The sequence below is a fragment of the Ochotona princeps genome, chromosome 25, assembly GCF_030435755.1.
Source record: "Ochotona princeps isolate mOchPri1 chromosome 25, mOchPri1.hap1, whole genome shotgun sequence".
NCBI classification, from domain to species: domain Eukaryota; kingdom Metazoa; phylum Chordata; class Mammalia; order Lagomorpha; family Ochotonidae; genus Ochotona; species Ochotona princeps.
This window is the reverse complement of record NC_080856.1, coordinates 25,598,538-25,617,846: the sequence shown is the minus strand read 5'-3', so window position 1 is coordinate 25,617,846 and position 19,309 is coordinate 25,598,538. Positions and strand designations below refer to the sequence as shown.

The 19,309-nt window shown below is 47.2% G+C and overlaps 9 non-coding genes across 9 annotated transcripts; all 9 read left to right on the top strand.

The window, feature by feature from the left end:
• Positions 1-1,664: 1,664 nt before the first annotated feature.
• Positions 1,665-1,736, top strand: TRNAC-GCA (transfer RNA cysteine (anticodon GCA)). Its single transcript has one exon. It is a non-coding gene; the product is annotated as a tRNA-Cys (tRNA).
• A 2,130-nt stretch (positions 1,737-3,866) lies between these two features.
• TRNAC-GCA (transfer RNA cysteine (anticodon GCA)) lies at positions 3,867-3,938 on the top strand. Its single transcript has one exon. It is a non-coding gene; the product is annotated as a tRNA-Cys (tRNA).
• A 1,842-nt stretch (positions 3,939-5,780) lies between these two features.
• Positions 5,781-5,852, top strand: TRNAC-GCA (transfer RNA cysteine (anticodon GCA)). Its single transcript has one exon. It is a non-coding gene; the product is annotated as a tRNA-Cys (tRNA).
• A 2,158-nt stretch (positions 5,853-8,010) lies between these two features.
• TRNAC-GCA (transfer RNA cysteine (anticodon GCA)) lies at positions 8,011-8,082 on the top strand. The gene has a single exon. It is a non-coding gene; the product is annotated as a tRNA-Cys (tRNA).
• Positions 8,083-9,894: 1,812 nt separating this feature from the next.
• Positions 9,895-9,966, top strand: TRNAC-GCA (transfer RNA cysteine (anticodon GCA)). Its single transcript has one exon. It is a non-coding gene; the product is annotated as a tRNA-Cys (tRNA).
• A 2,141-nt stretch (positions 9,967-12,107) lies between these two features.
• Positions 12,108-12,179, top strand: TRNAC-GCA (transfer RNA cysteine (anticodon GCA)). The gene has a single exon. It is a non-coding gene; the product is annotated as a tRNA-Cys (tRNA).
• A 1,818-nt stretch (positions 12,180-13,997) lies between these two features.
• TRNAC-GCA (transfer RNA cysteine (anticodon GCA)) lies at positions 13,998-14,069 on the top strand. The gene has a single exon. It is a non-coding gene; the product is annotated as a tRNA-Cys (tRNA).
• A 2,142-nt stretch (positions 14,070-16,211) lies between these two features.
• TRNAC-GCA (transfer RNA cysteine (anticodon GCA)) lies at positions 16,212-16,283 on the top strand. Its single transcript has one exon. It is a non-coding gene; the product is annotated as a tRNA-Cys (tRNA).
• Positions 16,284-18,069: 1,786 nt separating this feature from the next.
• Positions 18,070-18,141, top strand: TRNAC-GCA (transfer RNA cysteine (anticodon GCA)). Its single transcript has one exon. It is a non-coding gene; the product is annotated as a tRNA-Cys (tRNA).
• Positions 18,142-19,309: the final 1,168 nt, after the last annotated feature.

Below are 19,309 nucleotides of genomic sequence, written 5' to 3'. Positions count from 1 at the left end.
TTTTTGTGGGACTATATCTCAACACATGTACGTAGTGGAAATATAATTTTATTTTTACTTTTTTTAAAGATTTAATTGTGTAAATTTTATGTCTGATACTTTTTACATATTTGATTAGGGTGCAAAGGGTCAAGGGCTAGAGGAAAGTAGGTGAGACCATTGTTTTCACATGATCTTCTTTCGTTCCTATATCTGGGAGAAGGGGAGAGAAAAGAGGAGAAGCCACGCCCAGCTTCTCAAGCATGACTGGGTCCCTGATGTGGGGCATGCACTGAGGGCACCGCTCAAGTAGTTTTGATAGTTCAATAGTTCTGCATTGCTGCCAATCTTGACACTCCAATCACGACGAAATCTCTCCAGATTCCATCAGCTGATATAGTCTACTTTATTGTCTCTGTTTGCCCAGGTATTCACTGCCAACTCTTGGCTGGGGTAGTTGATTGATTTGTTCTGTCCTTCATCTTCTGTTACGGTACCAGGTATCCACTGTAGGCTCCAGTATATTGTCAAATCCTCCATTTGCATCTGGATATGCTGTCCACTATTGCATTTAAGCCACTGAGGAGGCCCAGATATAACACATGTATTCCAAGGTCAACCATGGAACCTGCAATTTCCTCCATGTTTGGAGTTGTGAGTCCAGGGCTTCAGCTGGGAGGATTCCGAAAGCAACTTAATCTGAGGTGATCTCAGACCTGATTCTTGTGTGCAATTGCCAATACAGGGTCTGGCACAGTCTGTCACCCAATTTGCCTACACACACACTGTTAGTTGCAATTACTGGGTCAGTTGTCTCCAGCCCTGCCTTCTACACAGACCAATGAGTGTTGCAGCCTAGCCCAATCCTGCCCATTTCACACTCAGTCCCCACTCAAACCTGTGGGAACCAGGAAGGGAGAGGGCTCAGCCGGCAGGGGGAATACGAGGGTGGAGGCTGGGGTGGGGACAGACCAGACTAGGAAGGGCTACAACACCTGTGGGCATTATGTGGACTAGATCAGGGAAAAGCCAGGCTGGGTGGATTATTCCTACTGGTGCAAAAAAAAATTAGAGTGGATAAAGGTTGTTTGGTCTTAGCTGCAGCATCAGCTAGCAGAAGCTGGCACTGGGGGATAAATCTGTCAAGTCAAACCACAGAAACAATTGGAGAGTGCATAATCCACTGGAGGGAGAAGCATTGGAGGCAACTAGTGGGCTATTCGGTCTTGGGTTGCCACTCCAACGAGAAGGCATAAAACAAGGACAGTGAAAGCCTGGTGTGGCTGAGAGCATGGGAGGCAGGGAGTCTGCGATGCTGGTCCTATAAAGCTCCAATTGTGGGAGGTTTTGACACCATCTGAGTGACAGTGCATCCTGTCTTCACAAGGGAGAAAACGCATAGGCTGGGTTTCATGCAGGAATGTGCAGATACTTTCCAAAATCCATAGCCAGCTCTTAGGTGAAGTGTATCGAGGAAATGTGACACCTGCAGATCCTTTTTCCTCACTGGTGCCCCCAGCCCAGACAGATCTAGAACGCTTGAGAGCTGATGGAGGCTGTTTGACTATGACTCATGTCTCTGAGTTTCTTGAAGGTCAGTGTTGACAGGCAGCTATAATTTAAGTTTATAGTGCTGCGTACTGCTCCACAGGTGAAAAGTATAAACCAGGTGAGTGTGGTGGCACGGGGGTATAGCTCAGGGGTAGAGCATTTGACTGCAGATCAAGAGGTCCCTGGTTCAAATCCAGGTGCCCCCTTATTTGCATCTGATTTTGGTAGGTGGACACTTTATGTGGCTCTCTCAGCTGGATCCTCACTGAGGTTGTCAGAGTTCCATTGGTCTGAGTTTGCGGAAACTACCCAAGAACCTCTCTCTGAGGGATACAGAACAGAGACATGTCCTGCCCAGTGGATATGGAGCCCTTCTCCTTAAGGCCATTGCAATCACCTAGAGTTCCCTGGGCTGCCCTGCCTCAGAGTCTCACCTGGTTGGGACAGTGCACACACAGCAGGTCTCTGAAGCTACTCTTCTGACATAGCGCTTCCCACCTCCTTTTACGGCTCTTGCTTGAAGCCTCTCCACACCACACAGTCAAGCTTATATGGAACAAGGACCCCTGGTGTTTGGTGTGGGCTTGTGCTGCCTACTGAGTGATGCGTTGTGTTGTTGAATTACTGGATCCTTATTGGTGGCTCAGCTGTAGGGCGCATGGGCTTCACATGAATGAAGTTGTGTTAACAGACAAGCACAGCTTAGAGGTGAAGACCCAAAGGAAACTGGAGTGTTGAGTTTCTGTTACTGAGTCACCAAACATCAGCTTTTCCAGAGGCGCTGAGCAGTATGCTGGGGACTTAGGTTTGTGAGTCACTCCTTGTTTATATCATAGGAGAGTAGGAAATGTCAAAATATCCTGTTGGGGTTGGGGCTTGAGGCCTAGTGGATATAGCCACCAGTTGTGACACTGGCATTGAATATGGCCACTGGTTCATTTCCCAGCTCCTCTACTTCACATCCAACTTCTTAAAACGGCTGGGGCAAAGCAGTGGAAGAAATCCAAGCTACCTGTGTCCCTCCCACCTATATGCTTGTCCCTGATTCATTCTGGCCCAGCCAGCCATTGAAACCCTCAAGGGAATAAACCAATGGCTGACTTAATCCTGACTCCCCACCCCCACCTCTTGGTTGCTGTCTCCCCACACTCGATCTCTTCTCCTTACATCCCTCTGTCTCTGCTTTTCTCTACATGTAATTCTGTTTTTCAAATCAATGCTCTAAATCTTTGGAAAGACTGAAGTACATCTCAGCCATTTAAAAAGAACAAAGCAGTTGAAAACCCAAGGCAAACACTAACTTCAGGAAAAACAAAGGGTTCTCTTAGAATGCCAGTTTTACTTTACACGATGGAAATCAGCCATGAACGCTAGTAGTAGTCAGGATGATACACACATAATGACAATTGAACCAAACACTGAGATGTAAATAAACTGAAGAAAGAGAATGGAAGAAGGCACATGAGTGGCAATCTTCATCTCGGATGTAAATAAGTTAAGGATATCCAAACCTGACCAAATGAGACATGGCGCACTATGACGTATGAGTAATATATTTAATGTCATAAAGGTAAAAACGCAAGAAGAACAAGCTAAAACGGTGCACAGTGATTTGGTCTGGTGGTAGGAGGGAAATAGTAAAGATGGGAGTTTCTATTACACAAACTTCTAAAGCTATTGATAAAATAGCTCCACAGTATTCTTTTGATAAGGAGAAAACGTATTTACCATGCACAAAATTTGCTTCCTGGGGATCAAAGTGCAACTCACAGTGAAGCACTTTCCCATAGTTCCCTACCCTGGCTGGCCCAAATCTAGTGGCCCTGTGCATCTTCACACCACGTTGTCTGCATGATGCCATCCCAAACTACTCCCCCGTGTCAGTCAGGGCCTGGCAAGTCACCACGTCTCCCCGAGCTGCCACCCTTGGGGTTTAAAGCAAAGATTCATAGACTGGGAAGGGGTCTTCAGCTGCAGGCACTGCATGTGCCTCCAGAGGTTGGGCAGAATGTCTTCTAGCTGCTCTTCTGTTGTGTGTCACACGAGGAACTCAGGCATGTAAATGCTATAGGCACTTCAAAGTCAATGTGAGTGCTTCTCCCAGCTGCCCATGTGACACAGAGTGAGGCAGGGTGGGAGACATGCAGGCAGGTGAGCTGGGGTAGGGTTAGGATTGCTGAGGAAGCCTGGAAGTGCCTTTGTGGAGTGGGCTCATGAAGGAATCTACTGGTGCTCTTCCCTACTGTCTTGAAATGATGAGGAAGATCAAAGGTGTTGTAGGCGTGTTGTGTGTGAGTCTGAAGTTTTATGTGCGTATTAGAGAGTCTCTGGGGCATGGGGGTATAGCTCAGGGGTAGAGCATTTGACTGCAGATCAAGAGGTCCCCGGTTCAAATCCGGGTGCCCCCTTCACCTTGCTTTTTCCTTTAACAGAATCCATAGCCTAGGTTCCATCTCCCTGTCACCCACTCAAATTATATTCATACCCAGATCGGAGGCTCTTGCTGCAGCCTCTCTGTCCTGTGATCTTGTAGATGCTCTCCCATCTCTTCCTGTGCTGATACTCCAGTTGGCATCTCTGCTCTCATCCCTCCTATATGAGAGCATTTCATTCTGGATGCTCTACTTCCCATCCAGCTCTCTCTGCTTATGGCCTGGGAAAGCGGCAGAGGGTGACCAGCGTCCTTGGGTCCATGCACCCGTGAGACAGGCCTAGAGGAGGCTCCTGGCTCCTTCTTCAATCAGCACGTCTGACCATGGTGGGCATCGAGGTAGTGAACCAATGGATGGAAGAGATCTCTGTTTCTCCATCTATGATTCTGTCTTTCAACTAGAAACAAGTTACAACCCTAGCCCTAAAAAAGAGGTAGGAAGCCCGTAGAAACACAAGCATAACTTGGCAGTATGATACTAGATTTCTTCCTCTGTGTATATGTGTCAAGCCATGACACATTGAGAAACTAACTACTGTGACAAGTTAGGGGGCGATAGGAGGGCAACATAGGAAAGGTGGAAGGGCAGTGGGAGGGATGGATGCCTACACATCAAAAGATGTATCCTAATGCCTATAAAAGTGCCTGAATTGGTAGTATGCATGCCTGCAATGTTGGGAAACCCTCCTTAGAAACAGAATGATGGGCTTAGGGCTGTTGATGAAGGACCACTGATTGTAATCCTAGAGGGAAAATCAATGGTGTTGAGTGGGTTTGGGAAGGTGGACTGGAACTGCAACATCTATTAAAAAACACAGAGAGAGAGAGAGAGACAGACAGAGACACAGAGAGAGAGACAGAGAGACAGAGAGAGAGAGAGAGAGAGAGAGAGAGAGAGAGAGAGAGAGAGAGAGAGAACAAAAAAGAATAAACATACAAGATTTTTTTCTTGCCAGTACCTGAATAAGAAATAAGCTAAACCTTTTCAAGAATACTAAAGTTAAACTCAGAGAGTTCATTTAATTTAAAAAAGTTGATGCATACATAGGTCTCCTATGATGATTTTTGATACTTCTGAAGTAGTCTGTGCCTTGTCTGACCAACTGTACTGTATTGTCATGGCAAAGTCTGGGGGTGCGATACAGAGTGTTTCTGAACTTTTTCTACACTCCAGCACATAGTTGTAGATACGGCAGACTCCCAGGAATGAACGGGAGCTGGTGTCCCTAAGCTTTCACTGTTCCCTGTGCTTCTCACCACAGCGGTCTGGTGCACGGAACAGTGACTAGACCTGGAGAGACAGAGCACAGCCCCATGTCCTCCAGGGAAGTGGACATTTCCCTCTGGAATACTGCTTTCGCCCAGGCCAGATTCACTCACACCTGGTTCAACCTCGTAGGGTGAAAGCCTGGTGTGGCAGAGAGCATGGGAGGCAGGGAGTCTGCGATGCTGGTCCTATAAAGCTCCAATTGTGGGAGGTTTTGACACCATCTGAGTGACAGTGCATCCTGTCTTCACAAGGGAGAAGATGCATAGGCTGGGTTTCATGCAGGAATGTGCAGATACTTTCCAAAATCCATAGCCAGCTCTTAGGTGAAGTGTATCGAGGAAATGTGACACCTGCAGATCCTTTTTCCTCACTGGTGCCCCCAGCCCAGACAGATCTAGAACGCTTGAGAGCTGATGGAGGCTGTTTGACTATGACTCATGTCTCTGAGTTTCTTGAAGGTCAGTGTTGACAGGCAGCTATAATTTAAGTTTATAGTGCTGCGTACTGCTCCACAGGTGAAAAGTATAAACCAGGTGAGTGTGGTGGCACGGGGGTATAGCTCAGGGGTAGAGCATTTGACTGCAGATCAAGAGGTCCCTGGTTCAAATCCAGGTGCCCCCTTATTTGCATCTGATTTTGGTAGGTGGACACTTTATGTGGCTCTCTCAGCTGGAGCCTCACTGAGGTTGTCAGAGTTCCATTGGTCTGAGTTTGCGGAAACTACCCAAGAACCTCTCTCTGAGGGACACAGAACAGAGACATGTCCTGCCCAGTGGATATGGAGCCCATCTCCTTAAGGCCATTGCAATCACCTAGAGTTCCCCGGGCTGCCCTGCCTGAGAGTCTCACCTGGTTGGGACAGTGCATACACAGCAGGTCTCTGAAGCTACTCTTCTGACATAGCGCTTCCCACCTCCTTTTACAGCTCCTGCTTGAAGCCTCTCCACACCACACAGTCAAGCTTATATGGAACAAGGACCTCTGGTGTTTGGTGTGGGCTTGTGCTGCCTACTGAGTGATGCGTTGTGTTGTTGAATTATTGGATCCTTATTGGTGGCTCAGCTGTAGCCTATGCATTCATGGGCTTCACATGAATGAAGTTGTGTTAACAGACAAGCACAGCTTAGAGGTGAAGACCCAAAGGAAACTGGAGTGTTGAGTTTCTGTTACTGAGTCACCAAACATCAGCTTTTCCAGAGGCGCTGAGCAGTATGCGGGGGACTTAGGTTTGTGAGTCACTCCTTGTTTATATCATAGGAGAGTAGGAAATGTCAAAATATCCTCTTGGGATTGGGGCTTGAGGCCTAGTGGATATAGCCACCAGTTGTGACACTGGCATTGAATGTGGCCACTGGTTCATTTCCCAGCTCCTCTACTTCACATCCAACTTCTTAAAACGGCTGGGGCAAAGCAGTGGAAGAAATCCAAGCTACCTGTGTCCCTCCCACCTATGGAGGAGACCTCTATGGATGTGCTTGTCCCTGATTCATTCTGGCCCAGCCAGCCATTGAAACCCTCAAGGGAATAAACCAATGGCTGACTTAATCCTGACTCCCCACCCCCACCTCTTGGTTGCTGTCTCCCCACACTCGATCTCTTCTCCTTACATCCCTCTGTCTCTGCTTTTCTCTACGTGTAATTCTGTTCTTCAAATCAATGCTCTAAATCTTTTTGGAAAGACTGAAGTACATCTCAGCCATTTAAAAAGAACAAAGCTGTTGAAAACCCAAGGCAAACACTAACTTCAGGAAAAACAAAGGGTTCTCTTAGAATGCCCAGTTTTACTTTACACGATGGAAACCAGCCATGAACGCTAGTAGTAGTCAGGATGATACACACATAATGACAATTGAACCAAACACTGAGATGTAAATAAACTGAAGAAAGAGAATGGAAGAAGGCACATGAGTGGCAATCTTCATCTCAGATGTAAATAAGTTAAGGATATCCAAACCTGACCAAATGAGACATGGCACACTATGACGTATGAATAATATATTTAATGTCATAAAGGTAAAAACGCTAGAAGAACAAGCTAAAACGGTGCACAGTGATTTGGTCTGGTGGTAGGAGGGAAATAGTAAAGATGGGAGTTTCTATTACACAAACTTCTAAAGCTATTGATAAAATAGCTCCACAGTATTCTTTTGATAAGGAGAAAACGTATTTACCATGCACAAAATTTGCTTCCTGGGGATCAAAGTGCAACTCACAGTGAAGCATTTTCCCATTGTTCCCTACCCTGGCTGGCCCAAATCTAGTGGCCCTGTGCATCTTCACGCCACGTTGTCTGCATGATGCCATCCCAAACTACTCCCCCGTGTCAGTCAGGGCCTGGCAAGTCACCACGTCTCCCCGAGCTGCCACCCTCGGGGTTTAAAGCAAAGATTCATAGACTGGGAAGGGGTCTTCAGCTGCAGGCACTGCATGTGCCTCCAGAGGTTGGGCAGAATGTCTTCTAGCTGCTCTTCTGTTGTGTGTCACACGAGGAACTCAGGCATGTAAATGCTATAGGCACTTCAAAGTCAATGTGAGTGCTTCTCCCAGCTGCCCATGTGACACAGAGTGAGGCAGGGTGGGAGACATGCAGGCAGGTGAGCTGGGGTAGGGTTAGGACTGCTGAGGAAGCCCGGAAGTGCCTTTGTGGAGTGGGCTCATGAAGGAATCTACTGGTGCTCTTCCCTACTGTCTTGAAATGATGAGGAAGATCAAAGGTGTTGTAGGCGTGTTGTGTGTGAGTCTGAAGTTTTATGTGCGTATTAGAGAGTCTCTGGGGCATGGGGGTATAGCTCAGGGGTAGAGCATTTGACTGCAGATCAAGAGGTCCCCGGTTCAAATCCGGGTGCCCCCTTCACCTTGCTTTTTCCTTTAACAGAATCCATAGCCTAGGTTCCATCTCCCTGTCACCCACTCAAATTATATTCACACCCAGATCAGAAGCTCTTGCTGCAGCCTCTCTGTCCTGTGATCTTGTAGATACTCTCCCATCTCTTCCTGTGCTGATACTCCAGTTGGCATCTCTGCTCTCATCCCTCCTATATGAGAGCATTTCATTCTGGCTGCTCTACTTCCCATCCAGCTCTCTCTGCTTATGGTCTGGGAAAGCGGCAGAGGGTGACCAGCGTCCTTGGGTCCATGCACCCGTGAGACAGGCCTAGAGGAGGCTCCTGGCTCCTTCTTCAATCAGCACGTCTGACCATGGTGGGCATCGAGGTAGTGAACCAATGGATGGAAGGGATCTTTGTTTCTCCATCTATGATTCTGTCTTTCAACTAGAAACAAGTTACAACCCTAGTCCTAAAAAAAGGTAGGAAGCCCGTAGCAACACAAGCATAACTTGGCAGTATGATACTAGATTTCTTCCTCTGTGTATATGTGTCAAGCCATGATACATTGAGAAACTATACTACAAGTTAGGGGGCGATAGGAGGGCAACATAGGAAAGGTGGAAGGGCAGTGCGAGGGAAGGACGCCTACACATCAAAAGATGTATCCTAATGCCTGAATTGATATTATCCACGCCTGCAATGTTGGGAAACCCTCCTTAGTAGCACAATGATGGGCTTAGGACTGTTGATGAAGGACCACTGATTGTAATCCTAGAGGGAAAATCAATGGTGGGGAGGAGGTTTGGGAAGATGGAACTGTAACATCTATTAAAAAACACACAGAGAGAGAGAGAGAGAGACAGAGACACAGAGACAGAGAGAGAAAGAGAGAGAGTGAGAGAGAGACAGTGAGAGAGAGAGAGAGAACAAAAAAGAATAAACATACAAGATTTTTTTCTTGCCAGTACCTGAATAAGAAATAAATTAACTAAACCTTTTCAAGAATACTAAGCTTAAACTCAGAGAGTTCATTTAATTAAAAAAATGGTGATGCATACATAGGTCTCCTATGATGATTTTTGATACTTCTGAAGTAGTCTGTGCCTTGTCTGACCAACTGTACTGTATTGTCATGGCAAAGTCTGGGGGTGCGATACAGAGTGTTTCTGAACTTTTTCTACACTCCAGCACATAGTTGTAGATACGGCAGACTCCCAGGAATGAACGGGAGCTGGTGTCCCTAAGCTTTCACTGTCCCCTGTGCTTCTCACCACAGCGGTCTGCTGCACGGAACAGTGACCAGACCTGGAGAGACAGAGCACAGCCCCATGTCCTCCAGGGAAGTGGACATTTCCCTCTGGAATACTGCTTTCGCCCAGGCCAGATTCTCTCACACACCTGGTTCAACCTCGTAGGGTGAAAGCCTGGTGTGGCAGAGAGCATGGGAGGCAGGGAGTCTGCGATGCTGGTCCTATAAAGCTCCAATTGTGGGAGGTTTTGACACCATCTGAGTGACAGTGCATCCTGTCTTCACAAGGGAGAAGATGCATAGGCTGGGTTTCATGCAGGAATGTGCAGATACTTTCCAAAATCCATAGCCAGCTCTTAGGTGAAGTGTATCGAAGAAATGTGACACCTGCAGATCCTTTTTCCTCACTGGTGCCCCCAGCCCAGACAGATCTAGAACGCTTGAGAGCTGATGGAGGCTGTTTGACTATGACTCATGTCTCTGAGTTTCCTGAAGGTCAGTGTTGACAGGCAGCTATAATTTAAGTTTACAGTGCTGCGTACTGCTCCACAGGTGAAAAGTATGCACCAGGTGAGTGTGGTGGCACGGGGGTATAGCTCAGGGGTAGAGCATTTGACTGCAGATCAAGAGGTCCCTGGTTCAAATCCAGGTGCCCCCTTATTTGCATCTGATTTTGGTAGGTGGACACTTTATGTGGCTCTCTCAGCTGGAGCCTCACTGAGGTTGTCAGAGTTCCATTGGTCTGAGTTTGCGGAAACTACCCAAGAACCTCTCTCTGAGGGCTCCATATCCTGCCCAGTGGATATGGAGCCCATCTCCTTAAGGCCATTGCAATCACCTAGAGTTCCCTGGGCTGCCCTGCCTGAGAGTCTCACCTGGTTGGGACAGTGCATACACAGCAGGTCTCTGAAGCTACTCTTCTGACATAGCGCTTCCCACCTCCTTTTACAGCTCCTGCTTGAAGCCTCTCCACACCACACAGTCAAGCTTATATGGAACAAGGACCCCTGGTGTTTGGTGTGGGCTTGTGCTGCCTACTGAGTGATGCGTTGTGTTGTTGAATTACTGGATCCTTATTGGTGGCTCAGCTGTAGGGCGCATGGGCTTCACATGAATGAAGTTGTGTTAACAGACAAGCACAGCTTAGAGGTGAAGACCCAAAGGAAACTGGAGTGTTGAGTTTCTGTTACTGAGTCACCAAACATCAGCTTTTCCGGAGGCGCTGAGCAGTATGCGGGGGACTTAGGTTTGCGAGTCACTCCTTGTTTACATCAAAGGACAGTAGGAAATATCAAAATATCCTGTTGGGGTTGGGGCTTGAGGCCTAGTGGATATAGCCACCAGTTGTGACACTGGCATTGAATATGGCCACTGGTTCATTTCCCAGCTCCTCTACTTCACATCCAACTTCTTAAAACGGCTGGGGCAAAGCAGTGGAAGAAATCCAAGCTACCTGTGTCCCTCCCACCTATGGAGGAGACCTCTATGTATGTGCTTGTCCCTGATTCATTCTGGCCCAGCCAGCCATTGAAACCCTCAAAGGAATAAACCAATGGCTGACTTAATCCTGACTCCCCACCCCCACCTCTTGGTTGCTGTCTCCCCACACTCGATCTCTTTTCCTTACATCCCTCTGTCTCTGCTTTTCTCTACGTGTAATTCTGTTTTTCAAACCAATGCTCTAAATCTTTTTGGAAAGACTGAAGTACATCTCAGCCACTTAAAGAGAACAAAGCAGTTGAAAACCCAAGGCAAACACTAACTTCAGGAAAAACAAAGGGTTTTTTTAGAATGACCAGTTTTACTTTACACGATGGAAATCAGCCATGAACGCTAGTAGTAGTCAGGATGATACACACATAATGACAATTGAACCAAACACTGAGATGTAAATAAACTGAAGAAAGAGAATGGAAGAAGGCACATGAGTGGCAATCTTCATCTCAGATGTAAATAAGTTAAGGATATTCAAACCTGACCAAATGAGACATGGCACACCATGACGTATGAGTAATATATTTAATGTCATAAAGGTAAAAACGCTAGAAGAACAAGCTAAAACGGTGCACAGTGATTTGGTCTGGTGGTAGGAGGGAAATAGTAAAGATGGGAGTTTCTATTACACAAACTTCTAAAGCTATTGATAAAATAGCTCCACAGTATTCTTTTGATAAGGAGACAATGTATTTACCATGCACAAAATTTGCTTCCTGGGGATCAAAGTGCAACTCACAGTGAAGCATTTTCCCATTGTTCCCTACCCTGGCTGGCCCAAATCTAGTGGCCCTGTGCATCTTCACGCCACGTTGTCTGCATGATGCCATCCCAAACTACTCCCCCGTGTCAGTCAGGGCCTGGCAAGTCACCACGTCTCCCCGAGCTGCCACCCTCGGGGTTTAAAGCAAAGATTCATAGACTGGGAAGGGGTCTTCAGCTGCAGGCACTGCATGTGCCTCCAGAGGTTGGGCAGAATGTCTTCTAGCTGCTCTTCTGTTGTGTGTCACACGAGGAACTCAGGCATGTAAATGCTATAGGCACTTCAAAGTCAATGTGAGTGCTTCTCCCAGCTGCCCATGTGACACAGAGTGAGGCAGGGTGGGAGACATGCAGGCAGGTGAGCTGGGGTAGGGTTAGGACTGCTGAGGAAGCCCGGAAGTGCCTTTGTGGAGTGGGCTCATGAAGGAATCTACTGGTGCTCTTCCCTACTGTCTTGAAATGATGAGGAAGATCAAAGGTGTTGTAGGCGTGTTGTGTGTGAGTCTGAAGTTTTATGTGCGTATTAGAGAGTCTCTGGGGCATGGGGGTATAGCTCAGGGGTAGAGCATTTGACTGCAGATCAAGAGGTCCCCGGTTCAAATCCGGGTGCCCCCTTCACCTTGCTTTTTCCTTTAACAGAATCCATAGCCTAGGTTCCATCTCCCTGTCACCCACTCAAATTATATTCATACCCAGATCGGAGGCTCTTGCTGCAGCCTCTCTGTCCTGTGATCTTGTAGATACTCTCCCATCTCTTCCTGTGCTGATACTCCAGTTGGCATCTCTGCTCTCATCCCTCCTATATGAGAGCATTTCATTCTGGCTGCTCTACTTCCCATCCAGCTCTCTCTGCTTATGGTCTGGGAAAGCGGCAGAGGGTGACCAGCGTCCTTGGGTCCATGCACCCGTGAGACAGGCCTAGAGGAGGCTCCTGGCTCCTTCTTCAATCAGCACGTCTGACCATGGTGGGCATCGAGGTAGTGAACCAATGGATGGAAGGGATCTTTGTTTCTCCATCTATGATTCTGTCTTTCAACTAGAAACAAGTTACAACCCTAGTCCTAAAAAAAGGTAGGAAGCCCGTAGCAACACAAGCATAACTTGGCAGTATGATACTAGATTTCTTCCTCTGTGTATATGTGTCAAGCCATGACACATTGAGAAACTAACTACTGTGACAAGTTAGGGGGCGATAGGAGGGCAACATAGGAAAGGTGGAAGGGCAGTGCAAAGGAAGGACGCCTACACATCAAAAGATGTATCCTAATGCCTGAATTGATATTATCCACGCCTGCAATGTTGGGAAACCCTCCTTAGTAGCACAATGATGGGCTTAGGACTGTTGATGAAGGACCACTGATTGTAATCCTAGAGGGAAAATCAATGGTGGGGAGGAGGTTTGGGAAGATGGAACTGTAACATCTATTAAAAAACACACACAGAGAGAGAGAGAGAGACAGAGACACAGAGACAGAGAGAGAAAGAGAGAGAGTGAGAGAGAGACAGTGAGAGAGAGAGAGAGAACAAAAAAGAATAAACATACAAGATTTTTTTCTTGCCAGTACCTGAATAAGAAATAAATTAACTAAACCTTTTCAAGAATACTAAGCTTAAACTCAGAGAGTTCATTTAATTAAAAAAATGGTGATGCATACATAGGTCTCCTATGATGATTTTTTGATACTTCTGAAGTAGTCTGTGCCTTGTCTGACCAACTGTACTGTATTGTCATGGCAAAGTCTGGGGGTGCGATACAGAGTGTTTCTGAACTTTTTCTACACTCCAGCACATAGTTGTAGATACGGCAGACTCCCAGGAATGAACGGGAGCTGGTGTCCCTAAGCTTTCACTGTCCCCTGTGCTTCTCACCACAGCGGTCTGGTGCACGGAACAGTGACCAGACCTGGAGAGACAGAGCACAGCCCCATGTCCTCCAGGGAAGTGGACATTTCCCTCTGGAATACTGCTTTTGCCCAGGCCAGATTCACTCACACACCTGGTTCAACCTCGTAGGGTGAAAGCCTGGTGTGGCAGAGAGCATGGGAGGCAGGGAGTCTGCGATGCTGGTCCTATAAAGCTCCAATTGTGGGAGGTTTTGACACCATCTGAGTGACAGTGCATCCTGTCTTCACAAGGGAGAAGATGCATAGGCTGGGTTTCATGCAGGAATGTGCAGATACTTTCCAAAATCCATAGCCAGCTCTTAGGTGAAGTGTATCGAAGAAATGTGACACCTGCAGATCCTTTTTCCTCACTGGTGCCCCCAGCCCAGACAGATCTAGAACGCTTGAGAGCTGATGGAGGCTGTTTGACTATGACTCATGTCTCTGAGTTTCCTGAAGGTCAGTGTTGACAGGCAGCTATAATTTAAGTTTACAGTGCTGCGTACTGCTCCACAGGTGAAAAGTATGCACCAGGTGAGTGTGGTGGCACGGGGTTATAGCTCAGGGGTAGAGCATTTGACTGCAGATCAAGAGGTCCCTGGTTCAAATCCAGGTGCCCCCTTATTTGCATCTGATTTTGGTAGGTGGACACTTTATGTGGCTCTCTCAGCTGGAGCCTCACTGAGGTTGTCAGAGTTCCATTGGTCTGAGTTTGCAGAAACTACCCAAGAACCTCTCTCTGAGGGCTCCATATCCTGCCCAGTGGATATGGAGCCCATCTCCTTAAGGCCATTGCAATCACCCAGAGTTCCCTGGGCTGCCCTGCCTGAGAGTCTCACCTGGTTGGGACAGTGCATACACAGCAGGTCTCTGAAGCTACTCTTCTGACATAGCGCTTCCCACCTCCTTTTACAGCTCCTGCTTGAAGCCTCTCCACACCACACAGTCAAGCTTATATGGAACAAGGACCCCTGGTGTTTGGTGTGGGCTTGTGCTGCCTACTGAGTGATGCGTTGTGTTGTTGAATTACTGGATCCTTATTGGTGGCTCAGCTGTAGGGCGCATGGGCTTCACATGAATGAAGTTGTGTTAACAGACAAGCACAGCTTAGAGGTGAAGACCCAAAGGAAACTGGAGTGTTGAGTTTCTGTTACTGAGTCACCAAACATCAGCTTTTCCGGAGGCGCTGAGCAGTATGCTGGGGACTTAGGTTTGCGAGTCACTCCTTGTTTACATCAAAGGACAGTAGGAAATATCAAAATATCCTGTTGGGGTTGGGGCTTGAGGCCTAGTGGATATAGCCACCAGTTGTGACACTGGCATTGAATATGGCCACTGGTTCATTTCCCAGCTCCTCTACTTCACATCCAACTTCTTAAAACGGCTGGGGCAAAGCAGTGGAAGAAATCCAAGCTACCTGTGTCCCTCCCACCTATGGAGGAGACCTCTATGGATGTGCTTGTCCCTGATTCATTCTGGCCCAGCCAGCCATTGAAACCCTCAAAGGAATAAACCAATGGCTGACTTAATCCTGACTCCCCACCCCCACCTCTTGGTTGCTGTCTCCCCACACTCGATCTCTTTTCCTTACATCCCTCTGTCTCTGCTTTTCTCTACGTGTAATTCTGTTTTTCAAATCAATGCTCTAAATCTTTTTGGAAAGACTGAAGTACATCTCAGCCACTTAAAGAGAACAAAGCAGTTGAAAACCCAAGGCAAACACTAACTTCAGGAAAAACAAAGGGTTTTTTTAGAATGACCAGTTTTACTTTACACGATGGAAATCAGCCATGAACGCTAGTAGTAGTCAGGATGATACACACATAATGACAATTGAACCAAACACTGAGATGTAAATAAACTGAAGAAAGAGAATGGAAGAAGGCACATGAGTGGCAATCTTCATCTCAGATGTAAATAAGTTAAGGATATTCAAACCTGACCAAATGAGACATGGCACACTATGATGTATGAGTAATATATTTAATGTCATAAAGGTAAAAACACTAGAAGAACAAGCTAAAACGGTGCACAGTGATTTGGTCTGGTGGTAGGAGGGAAATAGTAAAGATGGGAGTTTCTATTACACAAACTTCTAAAGCTATTGATAAAATAGCTCCACAGTATTCTTTTGATAAGGAGACAATGTATTTACCATGCACAAAATTTGCTTCCTGGGGATCAAAGTGCAACTCACAGTGAAGCATTTTCCCATTGTTCCCTACCCTGGCTGGCCCAAATCTAGTGGCCCTGTGCATCTTCATGCCACGTTGTCTGCATGATGCCATCCCAAACTACTCCCCCGTGTCAGTCAGGGCCTGGCAAGTCACCACGTCTCCCCGAGCTGCCACCCTTGGGGTTTAAAGCAAAGATTCATAGACTGGGAAGGGGTCTTCAGCTGCAGGCACTGCATGTGCCTCCAGAGGTTGGGCAGAATGTCTTCTAGCTGCGCTTCTGTTGTGTGTCACACGAGGAACTCAGGCATGTAAATGCTATAGGCACTTCAAAGTCAATGTGAGTGCTTCTCCCAGCTGCCCATGTGACACAGAGTGAGGCAGGGTGGGAGACATGTAGGCAGGTGAGCTGGGGGTAGGGCTAGGACTGCTGAGGAAGCCCGGAAGTGCCTTTGTGGAGTGGGCTCATGAAGGAATCCACTGGTGCTCTTCCCTACTGTCTTGAAATAATGAGGAAGATCAAAGGTGTTGTAGGCGTGTTGTGTGTGAGTCTGAAGTTTTATGTGCGTATTAGAGAGTCTCTGGGGCATGGGGGTATAGCTCAGGGGTAGAGCATTTGACTGCAGATCAAGAGGTCCCCGGTTCAAATCCGGGTGCCCCCTTCACCTTGCTTTTTCCTTTGACAGAATCCATAGCCTAGGTTCCCATCTCCCTGTCACCCACTCAAATTATATTCACACCCAGATCAGAAGCTCTTGCTGCAGCCTCTCTGTCCTGTGATCTTGTAGATACTCTCCCATCTCTTCCTGTGCTGATACTCCAGTTGGCATCTCTGCTCTCATCCCTCCTATATGAGAGCATTTCATTCTGGCTGCTCTACTTCCCATCCAGCTCTCTCTGCTTATGGTCTGGGAAAGCGGCAGAGGGTGACCAGCGTCCTTGGGTCCATGCACCCGTGAGACAGGCCTAGAGGAGGCTCCTGGCTCCTTCTTCAATCAGCACGTCTGACCATGGTGGGCATCGAGGTAGTGAACCAATGGATGGAAGAGATCTCTGTTTCTCCATCTATGATTCTGTCTTTCAACTAGAAACAAGTTACAACCCTAGTCCTAAAAAAAGGTAGGAAGCCCGTAGCAACACAAGCATAACTTGGCAGTATGATACTAGATTTCTTCCTCTGTGTATATGTGTCAAGCCATGATACATTGAGAAACTATACTACTGTGACAAGTTAGGGGGCGATAGGAGGGCAACATAGGAAAGGTGGAAGGGCATATAAAAGTGCTTGAGTTGATATTATCCACGCCTGCAATGTTGGGAAACCCTCCTTAGAAGCAGAATGATGGGCTTAGGACTGTTGAGGAAGGACCACTGATTGTAATCCTAGAGGGGAAAACAATGGTGGGGAGGAGGTTTGGGAAGATGGATTGGAATTCCCAGAGCCTATGGAACTGTAACATCTATTAAAAAACACACACACACAGAGAGAGAGAGACAGAGACAGAGAGAGAGAGAGAGAAAGAGAGAGAGAGAGAGAAACAAAGACAGAGAGAAGAAAAAAAAAGAATAAACATACAAGATTTTTTTCTTGCCAGTACCTGAATAAGAAATAAATTAACTAAACCTTTTCAAGAATACTAAACTTCAACTCAGAGAGTTCATTTAATTAAAAAAAATGGTGATGCATACATAGGTCTCCTATGATGATTTTTGATACTTCTGAAGTAGTCTGTGCCTTGTCTGACCAACTGTACTGTATTGTCATGGCAAAGTCTGGGGGTGCGATACAGAGTGTTTCTGAACTTTTTCTACACTCCAGCACATATTTGTAGATACGGCAGACTCCCAGGAATGAACGGGAGCTGGTGTCCCTGTGCTTCTCACCACAGCGGTCTGGTGCACGGAACAGTGACCAGACCTGGAGAGACAGAGCACAGCCCCATGTCCTCCAGGGAAGTGGACATTTCCCTCTGGAATACTGCTTTCGCCCAGGCCAGATTCTCTCACACACCTGATTCAACCTCGTAGGGTGAAAGCCTGGTGTGGCAGAGAGCATGGGAGGCAGGGAGTCTGCGATGCTGGTCCTATAAAGCTCCAATTGTGGGAGGTTTTGACACCATCTGAGTGACAGTGCATCCTGTCTTCACAAGGGAGAAGATGCATAGGCTGGGTTTCATGCAGGAATGTGCAGATACTTTCCAAAATCCATAGCCAGCTCTTAGGTGAAGTGTATCAAGGAAATGTGACACCTGCAGATCCTTTTTCCTCACTGGTGCCCCCAGCCCAGACAGATCTAGAACGCTTGAGAGCTGATGGAGGCTGTTTGACTATGACTCATGTCTCTGAGTTTCCTGAAGGTCAGTGTTGACAGGCAGCTATAATTTAAGTTTACAGTGCTGCGTACTGCTCCACAGGTGAAAAGTATGCACCAGGTGAGTGTGGTGGTATGGGGGTATAGCTCAGGGGTAGAGCATTTGACTGCAGATCAAGAGGTCCCTGGTTCAAATCCAGGTGCCCCCTTATTTGCATCTGATTTTGGTAGGTGGACACTTTATGTGGCTCTCTCAGCTGGAGCCTCACTGAGGTTGTCAGAGTTCCATTGGTCTGAGTTTGCGGAAACTACCCAAGAACCTCTCTCTGAGGGCTCCATATCCTGCCCAGTGGATATGGAGCCCATCTCCTTAAGGCCATTGCAATCACCCAGAGTTCCCTGGGCTGCCCTGCCTCAGAGTCTCACCTGGTTGGGACAGTGCATACACAGCAGGTCTCTGAAGCTACTCTTCTGACATAGCGCTTCCCACCTCCTTTTACAGCTCCTGCTTGAAGCCTCTCCACACCACACAGTCAAGCTTATATGGAACAAGGACCCCTGGTGTTTGGTGTGGGCTTGTGCTGCCTACTGAGTGATGCGTTGTGTTGTTGAATTACTGGATCCTTATTGGTGGCTCAGCTGTAGGGCGCATGGGCTTCACATGAATGAAGTTGTGTTAACAGACAAGCACAGCTTAGAGGTGAAGACCCAAAGGAAACTGGAGTGTTGAGTTTCTGTTACTGAGTCACCAAACATCAGCTTTTCCAGAGGTGCTGAGCAGTATGCTGGGGACTTAGGTTTGCGAGTCACTCCTTGTTTACATCAAAGGACAGTAGGAAATATCAAAATATCCTGTTGGGGTTGGGGCTTGAGGCCTAGTGGATATAGCCACCAGTTGTGACACTGGCATTGAATATGGCCACTGGTTCATTTCCCAGCTCCTCTACTTCACATCCAACTTCTTAAAACGGCTGGGGCAAAGCAGTGGAAGAAATCCAAGCTACCTGTGTCCCTCCCACCTATGGAGGAGACCTCTATGGATGTGCTTGTCCCTGATTCATTCTGGCCCAGCCAGCCATTGAAACCCTCAAGGGAATAAACCAATGGCTGACTTAATCCTGACTCCCCACCCCCACCTCTTGGTTGCTGTCTCCCCACACTCGATCTCTTCTCCTTACATCCCTCTGTCTCTGCTTTTCTCTACGTGTAATTCTGTTTTTCAAATCAATGCTCTAAATCTTTTTGGAAAGACTGAAGTACATCTCAGCCATTTAAAAAGAACAAAGCAGTTGAAAACCCAAGGCAAACACTAACTTCAGGAAAAACAAAGGGTTCTCTTAGAATGCCCAGTTTTACTTTACACGATGGAAACCAGCC